The 24,773-nt window shown below is 41.6% G+C and overlaps 1 long non-coding RNA gene across 1 annotated transcript in view; it reads right to left on the bottom strand.

Moving 5' to 3' along the window:
* LOC136324837 (uncharacterized) overlaps nucleotides 1-24,773 on the bottom strand; it is a 457,224-nt gene that overhangs the window by 276,180 nt on the left and 156,271 nt on the right. The window lies entirely within an intron of this gene.

The following is a 24,773-nucleotide window of genomic DNA, read 5'->3' on the forward strand; positions in this document are numbered from 1 at the left end:
ACAAATTGTGGGGTATTTGTTGACTGTGTAAGTGCAGAGTTACACAGGCAAAAGAGTGTCTTCATCTTGCTTAACTGAAAGTTTGTCTATTTGTTAGTAATTCCCCATTTACCCTCCCCCCCAGCCCCTGGCAACCACGGTTTCACTCTTTATCGATTTGACTACTTTTGATACCTCAGTTAAGTAGAATCAGGCAGTATTTGTTTTTCTGTGACTGGCTTATTTCACTTAGCATAATGTTCTCAAGACTCATCCAGGTTGTCGCATATTTCAGATTTCCTTCTTTAAGGCTGAATCATATTATATACATATATATGCATGCTACTTTTTTTATCCATTTAACTATCAATGGATATCTAGGTTGTTTTTATGTTTTAGCTATTGTGTGTGAATAGTGCTGCAATGAACATAGGAATGCTAATATCCATTCAAGATCCTGATTGAAATTCTTTGGATAAATACCCAGAGTGGGATTTCTAAATCACATGACAGTTCTATTTTTAATTTTTCAGTTTTTTTTTACCATTGAGTATGATATTAGCTGTGAGCTTTTTACATATGGCCTTTATTATGTTGAGATCATTTCCTTCTATTCCAAGCTTAGGAAGGGTTTTTATTATGAAAGAGTATTAAATTTTGTTAAATGTTTTTGCTGATCTACTGAAACAATCATGTGGTTTTTATCCTTTAGTCTATTATGGTGGTATTATGTTAATTGATTTTCATATGTTAAACCATCCTTGCACCAAGAGATAAATCCCACTTAATCATGGTGTATGAATGATCCTCCTACTTTGCTGTTGGGTTCTGTTGGAAAGTATTTTGTTAAGGATTTTTGCAGCTATATTGATCAGGAATAAAGGCCTATAGTTTTTATGTTATCTTTTTCTGGTTTTGGTATCAAGTAATGATGGTCTTATAAAATAAGTTTGGAAATGCTCCTTCTTCCTCTATTCTTTGAAATTGTTTGAGATGAATTGGCATTAATTCTTCTTTAAATATTGATAGAATTCTTCAGTGAAGCCTTGAGGTTCTAGGCCTTTCTTTGTTGAGAAGTTTTGTGGGTTTTTTTTTTTATTTTTTTGAGAGACAGAGAGACACTCAGAGAGAGGGACAGATAGGAACAGACAGACAGAAAGGGAGAGAGATGAGAAGCATCAATTCTTCATTGCGGCACCTTAGTTGTTCACTGATTGCTTTCTCATATGTGCCTTGACTGGGGGGCTACAGCAGAGCAAGTGACCCCTTACTCAAGCCAGTGACCCTGGGCTCAAGCCAGCCACTTTAGGCTTCAAGCCAATGACTTTTGGGCTCAAGCTAGTGACCATGGGGTCATGTCTATTATCCCACGCTCAGGGCAGGGACCCCATGCTTAAGCTGGTGAGCTTGGGCTCAAGCCAGCAACCTCAGGGTCTCAAACCTGGGTCCTCCACATCCCAGGCCAATGCCATATCCACTGCACCACTGCCTGGTCAGACTGTTGAAAGGTTTTTGATTTAGTCTTCTCATTCAATCTTCATACTTGTTATAGATCTGTTCAGAGTTTCTATTTTGTTATTGTTTATTGTGGTAGGTGTAATGTATTTTCCCCACCAAAGAAGAAAGAAGGGCATAGCCACAAAGTGTGGAATAGCAAAAGCTTTATTTAGTAGAGCACATCCCGGACGAGGTTCTCTGGTCCACAAGATGGGACAGAGAAGTCGCACCGCCTCCCCTGTTTGGGGGTAATTTAGAGCGTTGGTAGGATGGTCGGGCTGATATGATGTGGCAAAATTTCATTGGCTGACAGACAGTTGTTCTTTTTCAAAGGGCTCCTGGGAAATTTCTTTTGGTGAGCATGGGTGTGGGCGGTACCAGCCAAAGTTCCCGGCCCTGGTTCTTCACGTGACCTTCCCCCAGTGCCAACCAACCTCACATTTGACCTTTTATGTTAGATAGGGGTGCTGCTATTTGTCTGGCTACTTCCTGCTGGTTTAGGGGTGTCATGGGGAAGGGAAGTCAGAAGGTGGTGGCTCTGTGGAGAGTCACGTATATGGGTATAGGAACGTCAGTTTGACCATGACTCGAGAAACCTCATGGATGAGGTCCTGTAAGAATTTAAAAAAGAGTAGCAGCCTGACCTGTGGTGGCGCAGTGGATAAAGCGTCGATCTGGAAATGCTGAGGTTGCTGGTTTGAAACCCTGGGCTTGCCTGGTCAAGACACATATGGGAGTTGATGCTTCCAGCTCCTCCCCCCTGTCTCTCTCTCCTCTCTGTCTCTCTGTCTCTCCTCTCTAAAATGAATAAATAAAAAATTTTTTAAAAATTAAAAAAAAAAAAGAAAACTGCTGAGTCTCCAATATCTCTAAAAAAAAAAGGGGGGGGGAGCAAATATTAGTAATATGCTGATAATTAGAAGAGGACCTAGAATAAGGGCAGCCCAGGTGAGGATGGGTGGCTGCCACCAGGAGTTAAGTGGGTTGTAGGAGGAGAGATCCTTGTGCAGTTTCTCTTGCAGATGGTTGAAGACATTGATGTTTTTAATGAGAATGGAGGCAATGGTGTCTGCCGTCTCTTGAGGGGTGGGAAAGGCTTCTATCCACCCTGAAAAGGAATCAACAAAAGTTAAGAGATAACAGAGTTTTTTGTGAGGGGGCATATGAGTGAAGTCAATTTGCCAATCCTGGCCTGGCACGTGACCCCTCAGTTGATGAGTAGGGAAGCGTGAGCGGAGTTCCTCTTGTGTAGAGGCTTTGGGACAGATAGTGCATACTGTGTGTACCTTTTTGATAGTCTGCTGGAGGTCTGGGAAGAAAAAGAGTGGTTGCAAAAATTGATAGAGAGCTTTTGGCCCTGTATATAAGGAACAGTGGATATCAGAAAAGAGAGTTTCAGCCTCTCCTTTGGTAAGGCAATTCTATCTCCGATAAATATCCATCCCTGGTTGCATACGTCCCCATCTTTTCTGAGGAGGGTCTGTTCTTCCTCAGGAGTGTAGAAAGGTTTCAAGGAGGTGGAGAGAAACATGAGAGGAGTGGGGAGGCTCTGAGGGTGAGGTCTTGAGCCACTGTGTCAGCCTGAGCATTTCCCAAGGCCATCGGGTCTTGAGAAGTTTGATGGCCCCTACCATGTACCATAGCAACCTCAGCGGGAAGCTGTAATGCCCGCAAACGCTTAGAAATGAGGGTAGCATTGATTATAAGGGAGCCCTTAGTAGCGAGGAAGCCCCTTTTCTTCCAGAGGGCAGAGTGGCTGTGGGTGATAAGAAAAGCATATTTAGAGTCAGTATATAGTTACGCTTTTTCCCTGGGCCAGAGTGAGTGCCTGTGTGAGGGCAATTAGCTCTGCTTTCTGGGAGGTGGTGCCCTCTGGCAGCTGTTGGGCTTCTAGGGTGGAAGAGGTAGTGACCACCACATAGGCTGCCTGTCATCATCGTCCATCAGGTCCCCGTAAAGAACTCCCATCTATAAAGAATATTAGATCTGGATCTTTTAAAAGAGAATCTGATAAAACTGGGGAACAAAATTTTTGTTGCATCCACAAAAACACTTGTTCTTACCTAAATCGAGTGTGTTGATCTCAAATCTAACATTAGTTTTTCTTGGTAAGCTACAGTTTTTTTGCAATTCAAGATTTTAGGTTTTTATCTTATTGAAAAATTTTCAACATTTAGTATAACATAATGAAGTAGAATGTCTTCTTGGGCATCATCTCTGTGAAAATATAATAATTTATATAATGCAGTAAATACACTAATACACTAAAAGATATGATTGCATCAGAATTTGTCTACAATTTCAAAATAGAACATATTAAAACACTTATTTTAATCATAAAATTTGCACAGAACTTATTTAAATTCTATTCAGGCAAAAATTTGCGTTTGTAGTTCTTGCGTTTGTGTACTTGTTGAGTACAATCTCGTTTAATGCTCCAGCAGTAGTCTGCTCATCACTAACAGCTCCAAGATTTTTGGGAAACTTATCAAGGTGACTGTTCAGAAAGTGAATCTTAACGCTCATGTTACATCTAATGTCGCAGAAAGCCAACAGCATCCTTTGAACCAGCAGTTCATAGTTTCTGCTTTTTTGTTGCCAAGGAAGTTCTTTGTAACTGCCGCAAAAGACTTCCATGCTGCTTTCTCCTCCTTATTCATTTTCCTGGCAAATTCTTCGTCACTTATGAGAGTTCAAATTTGAGGTCCATTGAATACACTTGCTTTTACCTTCTCAAAAGACAAGGCAGGAAAAGCAGAAATAGTATTCACTAATAGCATTCACTTTATTCAAAGCCTGAACAAACTGCTTCATTAAGTCAAGATTGATGTGAAGTGGGGGGAAAAATGATCCTGTCTCGATTAACTACAGGTTCATTCACAATATTTTGCATCCCTACTTCCAGAGCTTCACATTTCAGCCACTCCTTCTGTGTCCAGTGTTTCTCCCGAGCTCGGCTGTCCCACAAACACAGAAAGCAAGGATACTTTGTGAAACCTCTCTGTTGTCCTAAAAAGAAATTTACCATTTTAAGATCCATACAAATGATCCAGTTATGCTCCTCATACTTCAGAAAGTCGAAGACAATTTTTATGTCATTATAATCTTCTCGCAGATGAGTTGAATGACCAATTGGAACCACTGCATAAACATTACCGTTGTGTGGGAGAACACATTTCAGACTCCGATTAGAGCTGTCAAGAAATAGCTGCCATTCTGTTGGACTGTAAGTGGTAACACCTAGCTGGCTGAGGAGACTACTGATATCATGACAGTAAACAAAATATTTGTCTTCGGAAAAAAAGTCCACAAAAATTTGTTCACGCCCTGGCTGGTTGGCTCAGCGGTAGAGCGTCGGCCTAGCGTGCGGAGGACCCGGGTTCAATTCCCGGCCAGGGCACACAGGAGAAGCGCCCATTTGCTTCTCCACCCCTCCGCTGCGCCGTCCTCTCTGTCTCTCTCTTCCCCTCCCGCAGCCAAGGCTCCATTGGAGCAAAGATGGCCCGGGCGCTGGGGATGGCTCCTTGGCCTCTGCCTCAGGCGCTAGAATGGCTCTGGTCACAACATGGCAACACCCAGGATGGGCAGAGCATCGCCCCCTGGTGGGCAGAGCGTCGCCCCATGGTGGGCGTGCCGGGTGGATCCCGGTTGGGTGCATGCTGGAGTCTGTCTGACTGTCTCTCCCTGTTTCCAGCTTCAGAAAAATGAAAAAAAAAAAATTGTTCACGCTTCCTGAAATGGGATACTTTAGCTGACCAGTGAAGTACATTCTTTTCTTGAAGCCTAGAGGCTAATAACTCAGCTGTTTTCTTTGATAGGCCCAAACCTCTTACTAAGTCATTCAATTCGAGTTGGCTAAACTGTTGAGGGGTTAATGACTGCTTGGCATCAGAAGAAGACCCTCAGATTCTACAACCATTTCCTTATGCATTTTATCAAAATACACTTGATCACCATGTTCACTTTCTTCATCCTTAGAAGAAATAAAACCATTGAAAACTGGAACCAGGAGTGTCTCAGAGTGTGGGATAGGTTGTATTGCTGAAGGAATATTAGGATATGTGATCATATGGCGTTTTTTCTTGCAGATGTCCTTTGTATGGATCAGACAGAAATAACAGTCACTGCTGTGGTCCTTAGCTTCATGCCAAACTATGGGAATACCAAAAGGCATTTTTTTGCATTTTCCTTTTGTCCAGTCACGAAGCATTTCCTCATAATTATGACACACAATATGAGGAGCCCAATTCTTGTCTTGATTGCCCAGGGGAACTTGAAAATAGGCAATATATGCACGTGTCACAAATGATGAAATATTGCGCCTTTGATGTTGAAGTGTGTAACAGCCACATATATAACAGAAGGTGTCAGGACTATTCTTACATTTATGCCTACTCAAAGAAGCCATGCTTCAATCTTAAAACAAAATAAGAGGGTGTTTTTATCAGATAATAATTTTTTACATTTAAAAACAACTACAATTATGTAAAAGTAATGTTTGTAAAACATTAATTGCCTTGTGGTTATGTTCAATCCAAGAGTTGTTGCCCTTTAAGTCCAATTTTAAAACCAATGCATGCCGTTAACTGTAACAAAAAGAAATTAAAATTGCATAAAATCTAGAGCATGCACCAAGAAATAGATTTCAGATTTGGAATCAGTGATGCAGAAGTATATAGAAACAGTTCTAAAACTTCATGCAACAGAAAATGAAAAAAAAATTGTTCCCCGGTGATATAATCCACCTCGGGGTCTGTTGAGGAAATCTATTAGCTCTATACAAGAGTGGGTGGGTTCCGAAGTGTCATTGGAGCTGGCAGTAGAGTGACTGGGTTGAGTCAGGGAGAGGGTGACTGAGGGTTTTTGATGAATAGGAGGTGAAATTCTTGTAGGCGGGAAGGACTCAATAGAAAAAGTGATTTGTGTGAAAGGAGGTCGGTGAGCCTGTGGAAGGAGAAGACAGTGATGGGTTGAGAAAGGGTGAGTTTAATATTAATCCTTTATTAATTGTATCAGTGAGTATGTTCTCCCATTTAGTGAGCTGTCCTTTCATTTTGTTGGTATTTCCTTTGCTGTGCAAACCCTTTTTTAGTTTATGTAGTCACATGTGTTTGTTTTTTCCTTTGTTTCTTTTGATATATTAGAAAAAATATTGTTAAAGGAAATGTCTGGGATTTTACTGCCTATCTTTTTTTCTAGAATTTTTATGGTTTTGATCTAATGTTTAAGTTTTTTTTTTTTTTTTTTTTTTTTTTTCATTTCATTTTTCTGAAGCTGGAAACAGGGAGAGACAGTCAGACAGACTCCCGCATGCGCCCGACCGGGATCCACCCGGCACGCCCACCAGGGGCGACGCTCTGCCCACCAGGGGGCGATGCTCTGCCCATCCTGGGCGTCGCCATGTTGCGACCAGAGCCACTCTAGCGCCTGAGGCAGAGGCCACAGAGCCATCCCCAGCGCCCGGGCCATCTTTGCTCCAATGGAGCCTTGGCTGCGGGAGGGGAAGAGAGAGACAGAGAGGAAAGCGCGGCGGAGGGGTGGAGAAGCAAATGGGCGCTTCTCCTGTGTGCCCTGGCAGGAATCGAACCCGGGTCCTCCGCACGCTAGGCCGACGCTCTACCGCTGAGCCAACCGGCCAGGGCCTAAGTTTTTAATCCATTCTGAGTTTATTCTTGTTCATGGTGTAACAAGTTGGTCTAATTTTAGTTTTTTGTACATGTGTTAATTTTCCTAACTCCACTTGTTGAAGAAACTATCTTTATTCCATTGTATGTTCTTGCCTCCTTTGTCAAATATTAATTGACCATAAAGGCATTGGTTTATTTCTGGGTTCTCTATTCTGTTCCATTGATCTGTATGTCTGTTTTATGCCAGTGCCATACTATTTTGATTACTATGGCCTTGTGATATAGTTTGATATCAGGTAGTGTGATTTCTCCCACTTTGTTCTTTTTTCTCAAGATTGCTGTGGCTACTCAGGTTCTTTGGTTTCATGTACATTTTTGGAATATTTGTTCTAGATCTGTGAAATATGCCATTGGTATCTTGATAGGAATTGCATTGAATCTATAGATTGCTTTGGGTAAGGAGCTTTTTAATAATGGGGGAAAGCAATATACACTGGTTCTTAATATTTCAAACAATACAAGCTGCCTAAAGTAGAGAGTGGAATTTCTGTTATGGTCCTTGGAGAAGAATCTACACTACAGATCTTTAGGGTTTTTCTTTTTTCTATTTTATCCTTTATACCCTTAATAGATGAGGGCATCAAATAGTTCACCTCAATAGTTGGCTCCAAAGCATTCTTAAATTCCAATAACAGATTTCATGTATACTGTATATCTGTTCTTACTGTTTAGTATTGACTCAAGTTTGGGGGCATGAAGTAAGGGAAAGTATACAAATTATGCATGTACATCCTGTTATGTAGGAAATATTCATATATAATAACTATCGTAGAGAAACATACCTCCTCAAACTTTGGATGGAATGGTTAGATTACAACAACTGTTATGTTCAAGAGTTCAATTTATGCAGATTTTGGATTTTGCTAGTTTTATTTTCCATTAGATTCACTGGAGTACAAAAGAGAAATGCTGTAGATTTGCGCCAATATAATTTCAAATGATTATTACATTGATATTTCTTTTTCTCACGAAATAGCTTATACATCTCCTGTTTTCTTTCTTCATTTTTATGAAGAGTGAAAGAAAGCATTTAACATAAAGCTTCATGACATATTAAAGGAAAGAAAAATGTGAGTGGATAAGCAATGAAGCTGAGAAGGAAACATTTGATACTAGGTAATATGTGCCTTGATAGAAGAAAACAAGAATACCTCCTCAGGCTCAACAATAACTTCATTTCTCAATAGTTAGCTATGTTATGATTCAGAGATAAATGGAAACATTTCATGAATAATCAGTAGTTTGGGAGCCTATTTTTTTTTATTATTTGCCTAACAGGTCTCTCATTTCCAAAGCATCATAGCATCAGAGAAAAAAAATTGATATGTAAATGCAGTCACTGAGAAACAAACGCTTGATGTTCAAAAATTCCCTGCATTTCTAACCATGCCTCGAGTTTAAAGTTTTTATTTGTTTTTCAATAGCTCTTCATGGCTTTTCAAGCCCACTTCTACAATTCTATTAGTAGAGACTCTTGCCTATCACTTCTAGAATGAAGAATTCTGGAGAAGGTTTACAGGAGAAAGATAATGTCCTCGGTGATTGTTAGAGGATGAGGAGCCCTTTCCTCAGTGAAACAGCTAGTTTGGGAATGGAAAGCAAGGGGATGCCAGGTTGAAGGGACCAAAGAGCAAAGGAAAAAATAGCATAGAGTTCAGAGAACCATAAATTGTTTTCAGGAATGGTGGTAAATAGACTGAAGGGTTAAGTCAAGAGAGGAGCCTGAATTTCATGCTGTCAATGTTAATGAAAAATTAGTGACTGATTTTAGAAAGTTAATGTATTGTGATTGAGAACAGAAAAAAAAAATCACTGTGTGTCACTGTGTAGAAAGGGTTAGAAGGCAACAGTATTTTAGGCAGTGAGTACAAGGAAGTTGCTGCACTCGTTTATAGGAAGATGACAGTGGCCTTAAATATAATGGGCAACTATTGAGCTATTACATTTCAGTTGCATTAAGGGTTAAACAGATTTTTCAATCCTGTCTGTATATATGGTATTGCAGACATATAGGCTATCCACCCAATAGCCATTTTCCCTTTCTTTTATGCTAACTGCTCTCTGTATCGAGGTCCATAAACTTGAAGGCTCTACTATATTCTGAGCCATATTAACTTAGGAATGAGCCCTGGTCAGTTGGCTCAGCAGTAGAGCATCAGCCAAGCGTGTGGAAGTCCCAGGTTCAATTCCCGATCAGGGCACACAGGAGAAGCGACTGTCTGCTTCTCCACCCACCTCCTCCCCTTCTCTCTCTTTCTCTCTCTCTCTCTTTCTGTCTTGCAGCCATGGCTCAAATGGTTCAAGCAAGTTGGCCTGGGCACTGAGGATGGCTTTACTGCCTCACCTCAGGTGCTGAAATAGCTTGGTTGCCAAGCAACAGAGCAGCAGCCCCAGATAGAGCATTGCCTGGTAGGGGGCTTGTTGGTTGGATCCTGGTCAGGGCACATGCAGAAGTCTGTCTTTCTGCCTCCTTGCCTCCTGCCTATCACTTAATAAAAATAAATAAAAAGATAAAATATTTAGGAATGAGAATGAGATGCAATCTTGGTAAATAAGATTTGAGAGTAAGATTCTAGAAGGCTTTGCATTGATTTTTAAAAAGTAATACATGAAGAAGATAGTCACAAATTATACATCTGATAAGGGATCAATATCCAAAATTTATAAAGAACTCATACAACTTAACACCAAAAAACAGACAAAAAAGATTCAATTAAAAAATGAGCAAAGGACTGAAAAGACACTTCTCCAAAGAGGACATACAGATGGCCAACAGACACATAAAAAGATGCTCAACATCACTAATCATCAGAGAAATGCAAATTAAAACTACAATGAAATACCACCTCACACCTGTCAGAATGGTGCTCATCTATAAATCAACAAACAACAAGTGCTGGCTAGGATGTGGAGAGAAGGGAACCCTCCTGCACTGCTGGTGGGAATGCAGACTGGTGCAGCCACTGTGGAGAACTGTATGGAGGTTTCTCAAAAAATTAAAAATGGAACTGCCTTTTGACCCAGCTATCCCACTTTTGGGTATTTATCAAAAAATGTTCAAAACACTAATTTGAAAGACTATATGCCTCCCTATGTTTATTGCAGCATTATTTATAATAGACAAGCTATGTGAACAACTTAAATGTCCACGGATAGACAATTGGATAAAGAAGATGTAGTACATATACACATATACACACATGCCTATAGAATGAAATATTACTCACTCATAAAAAAGAATAAAATCTTATTGTTTGCAACATGAATGGACCTAGAGTGTATTATCCAAAGTGAAATAAGTCACAGAGAAAGACAAATACTGTATAATTTTGCTTATGTGTGGAATATAAACAAAATAAAACAGAAACAGACTCAGAGATATATTAACAGAGAACAAACTGATAATTGGCAAATGGAAGAGGGCTTGGGGGCCTGGGTAAAAAGTGGAAAAAGGAATAAGAAGTGCAAGTTGGCAGTTACAAAATAGCCATGGGGATTTAAAGTACAGCATAAGAGGCCCGGCCAGTTGGCTCAGTGGTAGAGCGTTGGCCTGGCGTGTGGAAGTCCTGGGTTCGATTTCCGGCCAGGGCACACAGGAGAAATGCCCATCTGCTTCTCCACCCCTCCCCCTCTCCTTCCTCTCTATCTCTCTCTTCCCCTCTCACAGCCAAGGCTCCATTGGAGCAAAGATGGCCCCGGGTGCTGGGGATGGCTCTGTGGCCTCTGCCTCAGGCGCTAGAGTGGCTCTGGTCACAACAGAGCGATGCCCTGGATGGGCAGAGCATCGCCCCCTGGTGGGCGTGCCAGGTGGATCCCGGTTGGGCACATGCGGGAGTCTGTCTGACTGCCTCCCCGTGTCCAGCTTCAGAAAAATACCAAAAAATAAAAATTAAAAATTTTTAAAAAATAATAAAGTACAGCATAAGAAATATAGTCACTAATTGTAATAGCTATGTATGGTGCCAGGTAGATATTGGGTTTATCAGTGGGATCACTTTGTAAACTGTCTATGTTGTACACATGAAACTAATATAAAGTAATATTGAACATCAACTGCAATTTAAAAGTAAAAGAAACCCATATAAGGAACTTTCCTCCAGCCTTTGCTCATTTTTGTAGGAGGATGGAACTAATGGGGCTGCTGCAGTTATTTTGAGAGCATGTGGACTATTTAGGACAAAAGCCAAGATTCTGGAAATGAAAAAGCAGAAATATTTCAAGAAGCTGAGTGTTCAATGACCATGTTGAGGTGGTGAACTAATCAACCCTGAAACTTCCTGATGCTTTGAATTTTTGTTAAGTGAGACAAATAAAAATTCATTTATTTAATAAATTTCTATTTGGATCGTCTGCTACTTGCAGCCAAAGGCATCCTAAATGATACTTATGTGAAAATGTGTGACTGAATTAAAAGTTATCCAATACACATATAAACTTTGGAAATTGCTCCCTAAAATGTACAGGGAGGACCTCTACATTTTTCACAGTTTTCCCCAATGGTAATATTTTATACAATGATAGTATATTATCAAAACCCAGAAGCTTAGAATATGTTACCTTGCACAGCAAAGGTAGTATGATTAAGATTGTGAACCTTGGCATGGGGAAATTATTGTGAATTATCTAGGTGGCCCCAATCTAATTCCATGAGGAAACTGACATTGGTAAAATTTACTAAGTAATTTACTAAGATTTTACTTTGTAGTAATGTGGTTTCATGCATTTATTTGTGTCAGTGTGTGTGTATAGGGTGTGTATATAGTATGCAATTTTATCTTATGTGTTGATTCGTGTAACCATCACTGTGACCAAGATACAGAACTGTTCCATCACAAAGACTTTCTTGTGTATCCCTTTATAGCCACATCCACCCCCTGTCCTTTCTCCCCAATTCTTATTCCCTGGCACTACCAATCTGTTTTCCATCTCAATAATTTTGCTATTTTGATAATGTTATGTAGTGTGTAACCACTTGGGATTTTTTTTTCACTCATCTTCATTCTCTTGAGAGACATTCAATATGCTGCATGTAGCAATACATCATTCCTTTTTATTGCTGTGGTTAGTATTCCATAGTAAGGGTGTACCTCAATTTGTTTAATTATTAATCTGTTAACTGACATTTGGGTTGATTTCAGCTTTGGCTAGTACAAATAAGGCTTCTATGAATATTAATATACAGATTTTGGTGTATACACAGTTTTCATTACCCTGGGATAAATGCCCCAGAGTACAATTTCTGGGTCATATAGTATGTGTATGTTTAGTTTTATAAGAAACTTCCAGAGCTGCTGTTCCATTTTATATTCCCACCAGGAATGTATTAGTGACTTAGTTTTTCCATATCCTCACAAGGATTTAGGTGTTCCTACTATTTTTTGTTTTAGTCATTCTAATAAGTATGTAGTGATATCTTCTGTGGCTTTACTTTGTATTTCCCTAATGACTAATGACGTTGAATGTCTTTTTTTTTTTTTTTTTTGTATTTTTCCGAAGCTGGAATCAGGGAGAGACAGTCAGACAGACTCCCGCATGCGCCCGACTGGGATCCACCAGGGGGCGACGCTCTGCCCACCAGGGGGCGATGCTCTGCCCCTCTGGGGTGTCGCTCTGTTGTGACCAGAGCCACTCCAGCGCCTGAGGCAGAGGCCAAGGAGCCATCCCCAGCGCCCGGGCCATCTTTGCTCCAATGGAGCCTCGGCTGCGGGAGGGGAAGAGAGAGACAGAGAGGAAGGACAGGGGGAGGGGTGGAGAAGCAGATGGGCGCTTCTCCTGTGTGCCCTGGCCGGGAATCGAACCCGGGACTTCCGCACGCTGGGCCAACACTCTACCATTGAGCCAACCGGCCAGGGCCTGAATGTCTTTTATGTGCTTATTTTGACACCTTTAGTCAAATGTCTGTTTCTGTCTGTGATAGGTAAAACAGTGGCCTTTCAAAGACACCAGGTGATAATCCTCAGAACATTAGACTATGTTACCTTACAGAGCAAAGGTACTTTGCTGAAGTGATTAAAGGTATGTACCTTGATGTGGGGAGATTGTTGTGAATTACCCAGGTGGGCCAAATCTAATTCCATGAGTCTTTTAGTGAAGAACCTTCCAGAAAACGATGTCACTAAGGAAGAAAGATCAAAGATGCAGAGAATGCACAGAGATGGAACTAGGGGCCATGAGCCAATGAACGCAGGTGATCTCTGGAAAAGCAAGGAAATAGACTCTCTTCTAAAAGCTCACAAAAATGAATACAGTCCTGCTGCCAGCTTGATACTTAACTAGGCCTGTGAGATCTGTTTTGGTTGTATGATGGTAAGGAAATAAAAATGTGGGTTTTTTTTCAGCAACTAAGTTTGTGGTAGTTTATTAAGGCAGGAATAGAAAATTAATACAGTGTTTTTTTGCCGTGAACCAGCGCAGCTAGTAATTGTCCAGGTCCTAAGTAAGAATGGTGTGGAAGTCTCTGCAACGCCTTTAGCTTGCAAAAGCTTGAAGAGTCAAGCAAAGCCCCCGGTCTGCTTTACTATATAGTACAGAGCCATATGCAAACAAGGAAGTCTCTGATACAAAGTCACACACATCTGAGGCATAAAGGGGACTTCTCATAAGAGTGTACCATCCCCTACTACCCAACAGTCAAGGGCATGGGGAAGAACTTCGTTTTAAAAGGGTGTGGGAAGATCTTACTCTTAAAAGGGTGTGGGGAGGGGCTTAGTCTTAAACTAAGCCAGGGGTTGGGAACCTATGGCTTGTGAGCCAGATGTGCCTCTTTTGATGCTTGCATCTGGCTCACAGACAAATCTTTAAGAAAAAAAATGTTAAAAATATAAAACATTTAGCCCTGGCTGGTCGGCTCAGTAGTAGAGCGTCGGCCTGGCTTGCGGAAGTCCTGGGTTCGATTCCTGGCCAGGGCACACAGGAGAAGCGCCCATCTGCTTCTCCACCCCTCCCCCTCTCCTTCCTCTCTGTCTCTCTCTTCCCCTCCCGCAGCCGAGGCTCCATTGGAGCAAAAGATGGCCCCGGCGCTGAGGATGGCTCCTTGGTCTCTGCCCCAGGTGCTAGAGTGGCTCTGGTCGCGACAGAGCGATGCTACGGATGGGCAGAGCATCGCCCCTGGTGGGCAGAGCGTCGCCCCTGGTGGGCGTGCCGGGTGAATCCCGGTTGGGCGCATGTGGGAGTCTGTCTGACTGCCTCCCCATTTCCAGCTTCAGAAAAATACAAAAAATAAATAAATAAATAAATAAATAAATAAAACATTCTCATGTATTATAATCCATTCATTTCCTACTGCTCATGTTCATGGTTGCGGGTGGCTGGAGCCAATCACAGCTGTCCTCCGGGACAACACCAAATTTTTATTGGATAATGTGTAACGTACATGGGTTGTTGTATGGCTCTCATGGAATTACATTTTAAAATATGTGGCATTCATGGCTCTCTCAGCCAAAAAGGTTCCCAATCCCTGCCCTAGGCTATAAGGACTTTGTCAGTTTACAGCCTGTCTCCCACACTTTTTACCCATTTTTAATTGAATTATTTGTTTCTCTAATGTTAAGCTTTAAGACCTCTTTACATATTTTAGGTATTAATCCTGCTGGATATGTAGTTTGTAAATGTTTTACCCTAGTCTGTAGTTTGTTTATTCATCCTTTTTGTGGAGATTTTTGGAGAACAAAGATTTTTAACTTTGTTAAAGTCCAATTTATCAGTTTTCTTTATGGATCATCATTTTGATGTTAAGTCTAAAAACTCTGCTTAACCCTAAATTATAAATATTTTCTATTTTTTCTAATTATTTAAAGGATTGTGGCAAAACTGTTAATAAAATTTACCATTTTAATCAGTTTTAAGTGTACACAACAGTGGCATTAGGTGTATTCACATTTTGTGCAATCATTACCATTCTCCATCCCCAGAATTTTTCATCATCCCAAACTGAAGCTCTGCACCCATTGAAGACTGATTCCTATTCTCCTGTAAAGCCAGTAGCCACGGCCACTGTAAAGCCAGTAGGCGAGGCCACTATCACAACCAACCATCCCATGTAGGTTCGCATTAGATTCGGACAGTTGGTAATGAAACAATGGAGCCAAAAACTGGTCGGCCATCATTTTTAATCCTAGCTTGCACCCGGCGGGCAAGTAAAAACACACACTGGGCTCCAAAACCCACTCATTCAGTGCTCACAAAGCTACTGATTTAGCCAAGTTTCCTAGAATCAAAGGTTTCTAGCTCACCAGTCTCATTCACCTCTGTTCCCCATCTCCTCTCTGCACAAACTCTGCACAAACTGGCTTCTCACTCAGCACTCCACCATTTTGGCTGCTTCTCCTGGCCTCCTCCACGTGGCCTTTCTCTGCTCTCCTCTCTAATGCTAATCTCAGGAACCGAGAGAGCAAGCTCCTGGTCTACCCCACTTTATAGTGCAGAAATCAAAACCTTTAATCCAATACAAAATAGGGAAGTCTCTAATACAGGGGTCCCCAAACTTTTTACACAGAGGGCCAGTTCACTGTCCCTCAGACCATTGGAGGGCCAGACTATTAAAAAAACCATGAACAAATCCCTATGCACACTGCACATACCTTATTTTAAAGTAAAAAAACAAAACGGGAACAAATACAATATTTAAAATAAAGAACAAGTAAATTTAAATCAACAAACTGACCAGTATTTCAATGGGAACTATGGGCCTGCTTTTGGCTAATGAGATGGTCAATGTGCTTCTCTCACTGACCACCAATGAAAGAGGTACCCCTTCCAGAAGTGCGGTGGGGGCCAGATAAATGGCCTCAGGGGACCATAGTTTGGGGACCCCTGCTCTAATACAAAGTCACTTTTCTGAGGCATGATGGGATTGCACCACCCCACATCAAAAAGGGTAGGAAAGGCTTAGTCCTAAAACCAAGCTCCAGGTTACAAGGATCCAGCGTGCCCACAGCCCACCCCCAACACACATTAATATCACCTGGGCTTCCACATGGACAGCACCATCTTTAACAAAGTGAGCGTAATATATTTTATCTGCCAACATCTCCTCTGTCCCTCTCCTGCCCCTGGATCACTATTTAACTCCCTGTCTCTCTGAACTGATTGTTCTAGGTACCTCATATAAGAAAAAAATCATACCATATTTGCCATTTAGTGTTTGGCTTTTTCTCTTACTATAATGTTTTCAAGGGTCATCTATGTTGTTGCATGTGTCAGAATTGTATTCCTTTTTAAGGCTGAATGTTTCATTGTATGTATATACCACTTTTTGTTTATCAATTCACCTTTTGATGGGCTTTGGATTTTCAACCTTTTTGCTATTGTAAATAATGCTCCTAGAAATATTGGTGTGCAAATACCCATCTCTGCTTTCAATTCTCTCTCTTGCTCTCTCTTTAATTTAAGTGAGAGGAGGGGAGATAGAGAGACAGACTTCTGTTTGAGCCCTGACCTGGATTCACCCAGTAACCCCCATCTGGGGCAGATGCTCTGCTGATCTGTGCCCATGCTCCCAACCAAGCTATTTTTAGCTCCGAAGGTGGAGGCTGCACAGAGCCATCTTCAGTGCCTGGGGCCAACACACTCAAATCAATTGAGCCATAGCTACAGGATGAGAAGAGAGAGAGAGCGCGCGCTGGTGAAAGAGAAGGGGGAATGAAGGGGTGGAGAAGCAGATGGTCTCTTCTCCTGTGTGCCCTGACTGGGAATTGAACCTGAGACTTCCACATGTTGATGCTCTACCACTGATCCAACTGGCCAGGACTCTGCCTTCAGTTCTTTTGGACACATATCTAGAAGTGAAATTGCTGGATGATATGATAATTCTGGGGTTTTTTGGTAGTATTATTTTCTTTTTATTTTTTATAGGGACAGAGAGAGAGAGTCAGAGAGAGGGATAGATAGAGACAGACAGGAATGGAGAGAGATGAGAAGCATCAATCATTAGTTTTTCGTTGTGACAGCTTAGTTGTTCATTGATTGCTTTCTCATATGTGCCTTGACCGTGGGGCTACAGTAGACCGAGTAATCCCTTGCTCGAGCCAGTGACCTTGGGTCCAAGCTGGTGAGCTTTTTTTTTGCTCAAGCCAGATGAGCCCACGCTCAAGCTGGCGACCTCAAGGTCTTGAACCTGGGTCCTCGGCATCCCAGTACGACGCTCTATCCACTGCGTCACTGCCTGGTCAGACTTATTTTCTACAGTGGCTGCATCATTTCACATTCCCATCAGGAATGTTATTAACATTCTCTTTTGCTTTATACCCCTGTGTCTGTTTCCTATTTTCTAGATTTCATGTGTTACTCTCTCATAATTAATTGCTTGTTTTGGTGTCACACAGCCACCAGTTGAAACCTGAGAAAGGTTGCATAAGAGTAAAAAATTTTTTTAAACTTGAGTCTTAAAATGCATTGTTTTACTTTCACATTCAATTGAGTATTTGGTTGGGTATTTCATTCTAGGTTAAAAATATTTTGAAAGGCTTTATTTCATTGAATTATAGCTTCCAGTGTTTCTACTGGCAAGTTCAAAGAAATCTTTATTGTTATTCATTTCATGTAACATGTTTTCTTTTTTCCCTTTGTGAAAGTTTTTACTATCTTCTTTTTGGGTGGGGTGAACAATGCTAGCCAAGTTGATAGTCAGATATGGCACCTGCCTGCTGGCTCTCTTGAACAGTGGCCCTCTGCCAGCACTCTGGAAGAGAGCTGCCCACCAGCCCTCATACCGAAGCCGGACAATTCTGTTCCTCATCATATGTCCCTGATGTGACTTCTGAACAGCTGCGCCTGCACTGGAGCTCAGAGTGAGTGAGTCCAAGGAAGTCTGTGCGTGGGCCCGTTGAGAGGAATGCCTGGGGTTCCAGGAGCCCTCCATCTCACTCAGCCTCAATCCCTCTGGTTGTACAGTCAGACGTTATGGGGGCATTTCTTCTTGGAACTGGAACCTGTTGGAATCCATGGAAGTCCGAAAGACCAGAGTAACAGGCTTTATTGAAAGGAAGAAATGAACCCTGCCAGGCACTTCTGGGGGTGGGGGAAGAGCGTTGAAGAGCGCAGGTTACAGACTAGGGCAGGGGTCTCAAACTCGCGGCCCGCCCACCAATTTTGTGTGGCCCGCAGACTAATCAAACTTTGTGGATTAGTCTGCGGGCCAGTCTGCGGCCGCACAAAATTGGTGGGCGGGCCGCATGCGGCCCGCAGGCCATGAGTTTGAGACCCCTGGACTAGGGGCAAGTTATATAGTATTTGGGAGAGCCTAAGGGGATACTGAAGCAAAAGTCCTGGTATGTCTGGAATGCTCCTCCTTGGGGTGGCTTGTCAGCTTTTTGGAATTCCTCTGTCTCAGGGGCAATAGTCCAGTAAGGGTGAGGTCTGACAGATAAGCGGAACATCAAGAGGGCAGTTTGGAATACACATATCTATCAGAACCCTGGGCTGGAAAGCCTGATGTGGGGTTGGGACGCCTCTCTCCTTTGGTGAGACTTCTGTGGTTGCCACTTATGCCACATGTGGATGCCACATCAGCCCTTTGCATGCCTCCACCCCTCCTACCAGGCTCCATGTAGCTTCTTTATATACTTAGTAATAGGACTTCTGTTCAGCTATATTTCAGACATCCTGAATGATGGTTGTTTGATAATTTTCTTTCTTCCACATTTTCTTCTGTCTCTCACTTGGATGTTGAATAACCTGTTCTAATCCCCTGATTTTCTTGATTTTTCTTTTTGTTCTAATTTCTGGGACACTTCCTCAGCATATGTTTTAATATATTTATGGTTTTATAAAAATTCATGTTATCATTTTTTTAACTTCTAACACTTTGTTGGGAAAACAGCTGTGTTAGGCTTGCTCACCTGCACTTTGCATGATTAGCGGCAGAACCACGTGTGCGTAGCCTATGTGTTGCTATGGGAGGTTTGACTCAGGGTAGATTGAGGATTGTGGATTGCTTGCCGCCACTGTAAGGGGCGGTTTCTTGCTGTTTGTTTGCCTGCTGCCCTGAGAAGGTTTTCCTCTGTTGGTTTGCTTATCCACCGTTGTGAGACTCTATTAAATGGGTTTCTGACCCATTAAAATGCTTTCTGACTCCGCAGTTTCTCTACTGTTGTAAGGTACCAAAAGCTGAAAATTGATATTGATATTCTGGGAGGAAAGGTCAGGTTTTCCTGTTCCGTCTCTCCTTTAGGGAGGGGAGGGAGAAGAACGTAGAAGTTTCTGGCTTGCAAGAACAATGGGTCATTCAGTTTTAAATCTAAAATAAAGGTTAACTTAGAAACTTCTTCTCTTTCAATACGATGAATCATTTACCACCTTGCATTGACTGGAGTTCCTCCCCCTTCCTGGAATCTTTAGGGTAAAATACCTCTAGGCTAGTGAGGGAAGAGGAACCCCGAAAGATTTGTAAACATCTTTGATTGTGTTACCTTGAGAGTCCTAATGTTTCTGTGTATCCCCTAAAGAAATGTTGCCAGGTCGTAACATGATGTCATGCTCTTCCCCACCCATGTGTGAGCAAGGATATATCAGCAGCCCCTGAACTATTTTTGGCTCTGCACGATTTGAGCTTGCAGATGCCCTGTGTCAACCATATGTGGCCAGCATATTAATAAATCTCCTCTAATGAAATTCTTCAGAATTCATCTGGACTGGGTGTCTCTATGTGAACTCGATGAAATGAGGTACAGTGCCTTTCAGAATCTGGGGTGTGGTACTTTATAACACTACGATACGATTGAATCCAATGTGAACCTGCCTGGCCTTGGCCACTGGCTACACACCTCATTTTGCTTTTCTGACTATTTCTTTACATGGCTTTTTATTTTTATTCCATAGATGCAAAACCTCTAATCTCTCTAAGGGTAGTTATTATAATTAAAAAGAACTTTTCTGTTCTCCATTTTGGTGTCTTGAATTGCTTTTTGTTGGTTTGTTCATTTTGGTTTCTACATTTCAGCTTAAACGTTTTTTTCAAATGTGGTGTGAGCCATGATTATCTGTTTATAGGTAAGGGTCCAGAATCAAAAGCTTCCTGGAAGTTTTAGTTACATAGATGGAGCTTGTTGCTTTTTGCTTCTCATTGTAGGATAATGTGGTTGGGTCATTTCAATGAAGATCCTCAACTGTCAGTATCTTTTGGTCTGATTTCATCAGCCGGCCAATTTATCTTGAGAGAAATTCTGTAATCTCGTGGCTGTCAGTAAAGCCTATCCTCTCTTCATAGTACTACCTTGTATAGTTAAACAATAAAATGAAGTTTTAGTCTGACTGTTGTAAGAATTCAGGAAAGATAGAGATTAATGAATAGTGGCAAAGGAGGGGAAATCAAAGATCATGGGATAAGCTCTGACAAAAAAATAGATCAGTCAGAAACTAAGGTGAGAGAGCATCAAATTGAACAGGTAATTAAATGCTGTATTTAGAGAGGGGAGTGATCACTTTCATCTGACAGTATATAGTACAGCTGACTAAGACATCTCTAATGAAGTCTGTGGTCAGTCGTAAAAGCAGCTCATGACTTTGGTAAATCATTAATCTCAATCTTTTCAACTGAAAAATCTGGAGAGACCATCTCTGAAGTCCACCTAGGTCTAAAGTTTCTTTAGGGTACATATTAAGGTTTTTTTTTAAAATCAAATGTCTTTTTTTTTTAATTCAGTGAAAGGAGGGAAGGCAGAGACAGATTTCAGCATGCAACCTGACCATGGTCCACCTGGCAAGCTCACTGGCGGTGAGGGAGGGATGCTCTGCCCATCTGGAGCTTTGCTCTGTTGCTCAGCAACTAAGCTCTTCTTAGTGCTTGAGGCAGAGGTCATGGAGCCATCCTCAGTGCCCAAGGCCAACTTGCTCCAATAGAGCCATAGCAGCAGGAGGGGAAGAAAGAGAGAGAGAAGTGAGAGGAGGAGGGGTGGAAAAGCATATGAGTGCTTCTTCTGTGTGCCCTGACGGAGAATCGAAGCCAGAAAATCCACATGTTGGGCTGATGCTCTACCACTGAGCCAACCAGCCAGGGCTATCACATGTCTTTTTGAGTGATGTTATAATTACTAAATGACTATATAGTTCATGGGAGTGAACTTAATTATAAAATTACTCCCATGAAAACAGTAATTATTTTGTTTTAAGTTATAGGAAACTCAATGACTTTACATTAAATTTATATGCATGCTGCAGTAAAAAAACCTGTCCATTTGTTATATGTAAATGTATTATAATTTTTTCCTTTTGATATAGTATAAAACTGAAACATGAAACAAACTATGTTGAAATTCTGACCTTGTTTCTTCCTTTTGCATGTAGACAGAGGACAGAATTGAAGAAGGAAAATGGTCTCTTTCTTCTCGAAGGTAAAGCATAACTGTGCCATCTCTAAATGGGGAATTGACTTAAACTGTTTGTTAAACAAACCTTATTTACATACTATCTACTACAGGTTAGGCATTTGTGTCAGGTGCGGTAGTCAGAGAAGTGAAAAGCATATTTACTGCCTTCCAGTAGTTTATAGTCTAGTAGGGAATGGAAGACAGTTCAGTAAATCACGAAGTATTTCACACTCTGAGAGCATGGGAATGTAGAAATGGAACCTCTGTAACTGATGCCTGCTTTGGCCCTGTAGCCACTCCCTTTTCTGGAATGGATCCTAAATATTTCTCTGGGAATTACCCTTCTTCTCATTCCATGTAGTATTTTGGTGCTGTGGGCATATGATTCAAATCTGGTGGATCAGAACATCATATATTTTGGGCCACAGTGATTGGCTCAGGGATGATCTCATGAGCCAAACCACGCCATTCTGCTATAGTCAGGAGCAATCTAGGGCCCTGGCTGGGTAGCTCAGTTGGTTAGAGCATCGTCCTTATACACCAAGGTTGCACGTTTGATCTCTGGTCAGGGCACATACAAAACCAATGAATGCATAAATAAATAACAAATCAATGTTTCTTTCTTTCCCCATCTCCCTTTCTCTTTCTCTGAAAATCAATGAATAAATAAAAACTTTAAAAAAGAAACAATCTAGGGACACATCATAGCAATTCAGGGAACATTCAGATATTTGGCTATGGTTGGAGAATTGGGTCTGAGTGGGGAAAGCTGGGGGAAAAAGCCAAAATAGTGGGCAAGAATAGTTTATGAAGGACCTAGTATGCAATGCTGGAGAATTTGAATTATTTCTTGAAGAGATGGGAGAGTTATTATGGGATTTGTAAGCATGGAGTTCACATGAATACATTTATGATTTAGAAGAATTAATTTGATAGAGATATGAATTATGGGTTAGGATAAAGATGAAGCAGAAAGCAAGGGAAGAAGAATTAAGATGCCACAGTGGTTGTCCAAACCAGAGGTAATGAAAAGCCTAAACTGTGGGAGTGCGAGTGGGGATAGGAAAGAGAAACTGTGGGGGTGTTTCCCAGGATCTCTCTGGAAGAAACATCAGAAAGGGGAAACATGATGGCAACCTTTTGCTGGAGAAATTGTATCCTGATTTCATCTCTAGTTAAGCAAATGGTAGCAAGTTTCAGAAAACAAAAGCAAAATTTGGGTTTCATTCAAGACATTTGTTTTTTTCAAAGTTTAATGTGCACACAAATCACCTGGGGATTTTAAGATGCATAGTTTGATTCAAGTTGGATCTGAGATCCTATATTTCTAACAAGCTCCCAATTGATGCTGGTGCTGCTTGTCTTAGGTGACCCCTGTGTTTTGGTCGTTCGACCCCTGCCGGGGTTGCAACCCACAGGTTGAGAACCGCTGGTTTAGGACTTGTTGAGGTGTGAGTAGGTCATTCAAATAAAAAGGTTCAGCATGTAGTTGGTGTAGGTTCTAGACTTTAGAAAAGAAAGAGACCTGGTTTGAGATGTTTGGGTGTCATCAGCACATAGGCAGTGGTCATACAAGACTATGAAGATAATGGTCCAAGAATAGTGTTTGGAAAAAAAGTGAAATAAATCCAAGGATAGCTCATGGTAGCACCAGCTTTTAAAGGGGGCAGTTGGAGGATGAGGGTTAGGAATATGAAGAAGCATGACCAGGCGATGGCACAGTGGATAGAGCATCAGACTGGGACGCAGAGGACTATTGTTCGAGACCTCGAGGTTGCCAGCTTGAGCATGGGCTCATCTGGTTTGAGCAGAGCTCACTAACTTGAGCCCAAGGTCGCTGTCTCCAGCAAGGGGTCACTCAATCTGTTATAGCCCCCCTCCTTCCAGTCAAGGCACATATGAGAAAGCAATCAATGAACAACTAAGGTGCCACAACGAAGAATTGATGCTTCTCATCTCTCTCCCTTCCCGTCTGTCCCTGTCTGTCCCTCTCTCTGACTCTGTCTCTGTCACACACACACACACACACACACACACACACACACACACACAAACTGAGTTGCCAAATTTTCAATGAGAAGGCTTTAATTCCCAAACTTATTATACAAATAATAGGTACCATTTTGAGTATTCTTTTCCTCGCACTCAACTTTTCTCCAAAATAAAGGTGTAAGAAATGCTATATTATTATTTTTTTTCTAACCATATCCCATTACTATGAGCTGGTGGAAAATTTAATCTGAGTCACTATTAGGGCTCTACAAACCACACCCAAGGCTGTATGAAGGTTCCGGGGGGTCTTAATTCAGTACAGTTGGGGCAGGCTCTCAAGTCATCACTCAATGTTGGTTACTATTAATATGCTCATTTCCCAAGCTCAATAATCCCTTACAAATGAGCTGCTTTGGTGATTCTGTGCCAAGCTTGGGCATAGGTTCTTGGGCATGCGTTCTTGGCCATGGATAGAACTTCTAAAGCCTAGTGTTCAGCCTCCCTAATGGTGTTACACATCTATTCTCATTTAATGTCGTGCCCCCTTCCTCACCCATTAGGTTCCTCACTGTCACAGAACCTGCAACCCTCCTTTTGTTATTCCCATTGGTTGCCACTTACTCAACCAACCTCAGAAGTCTCTAACTTCTCTCCATTGTGTAAAGAGAGAAGTACCTCAATGGGCACAGGTGTTTTGGTACAAATGGGGCTTTTATTATGCCCTGTGGCAAGGGAAGTTCCAGATCTTGTGCGATCTCTATCTAGGGTATAGCCAATCATTCTTTAGCGTTCTTTTATAGCACCAAGAACAAAACAAATTAATATTTTACTATCTTGACAAACCTCCTTATAACATACACATTGTCCTATGAGATCCCTACCACTCCATGGGTAATTCCCATTTTACATCTTGAAGCTTGGTTGAATACAGAAACTTGTTTCAAGTCATACAGTTACTAAGTAACTGTGTAGGAGCAATTAGCTATATATGTTGGACTCTAGAGCAGTGAGGGTGTGGTGTATTACTGCAGTTCTTATCAAATACCTTGCTCAGTGTCATGTGTAAGTGGCAGTGACCAGATTCAAATTCAGGAACTTCACATACGGAGGTGAAAGTCTCTGGATGTGTGCCTCAGAGGATTGGGATTTTTAACATTTTTACCACAACCCTACTATTTCAAATGACAAACTGAGGCTGAAGCTAAAGGAGGAAGTGACTTGCCTATGGCCACAAACCCAGGGCTGTGTTTGCTGGGTCCCAATACGGTGTTCTTACCAAACTTAAGTGGCAGGCGAATTGCTGAGTCTCACTCCC

Source organism: Saccopteryx bilineata, chromosome 2 (assembly GCF_036850765.1).
Source record: "Saccopteryx bilineata isolate mSacBil1 chromosome 2, mSacBil1_pri_phased_curated, whole genome shotgun sequence".
Taxonomy (NCBI): domain Eukaryota; kingdom Metazoa; phylum Chordata; class Mammalia; order Chiroptera; family Emballonuridae; genus Saccopteryx; species Saccopteryx bilineata.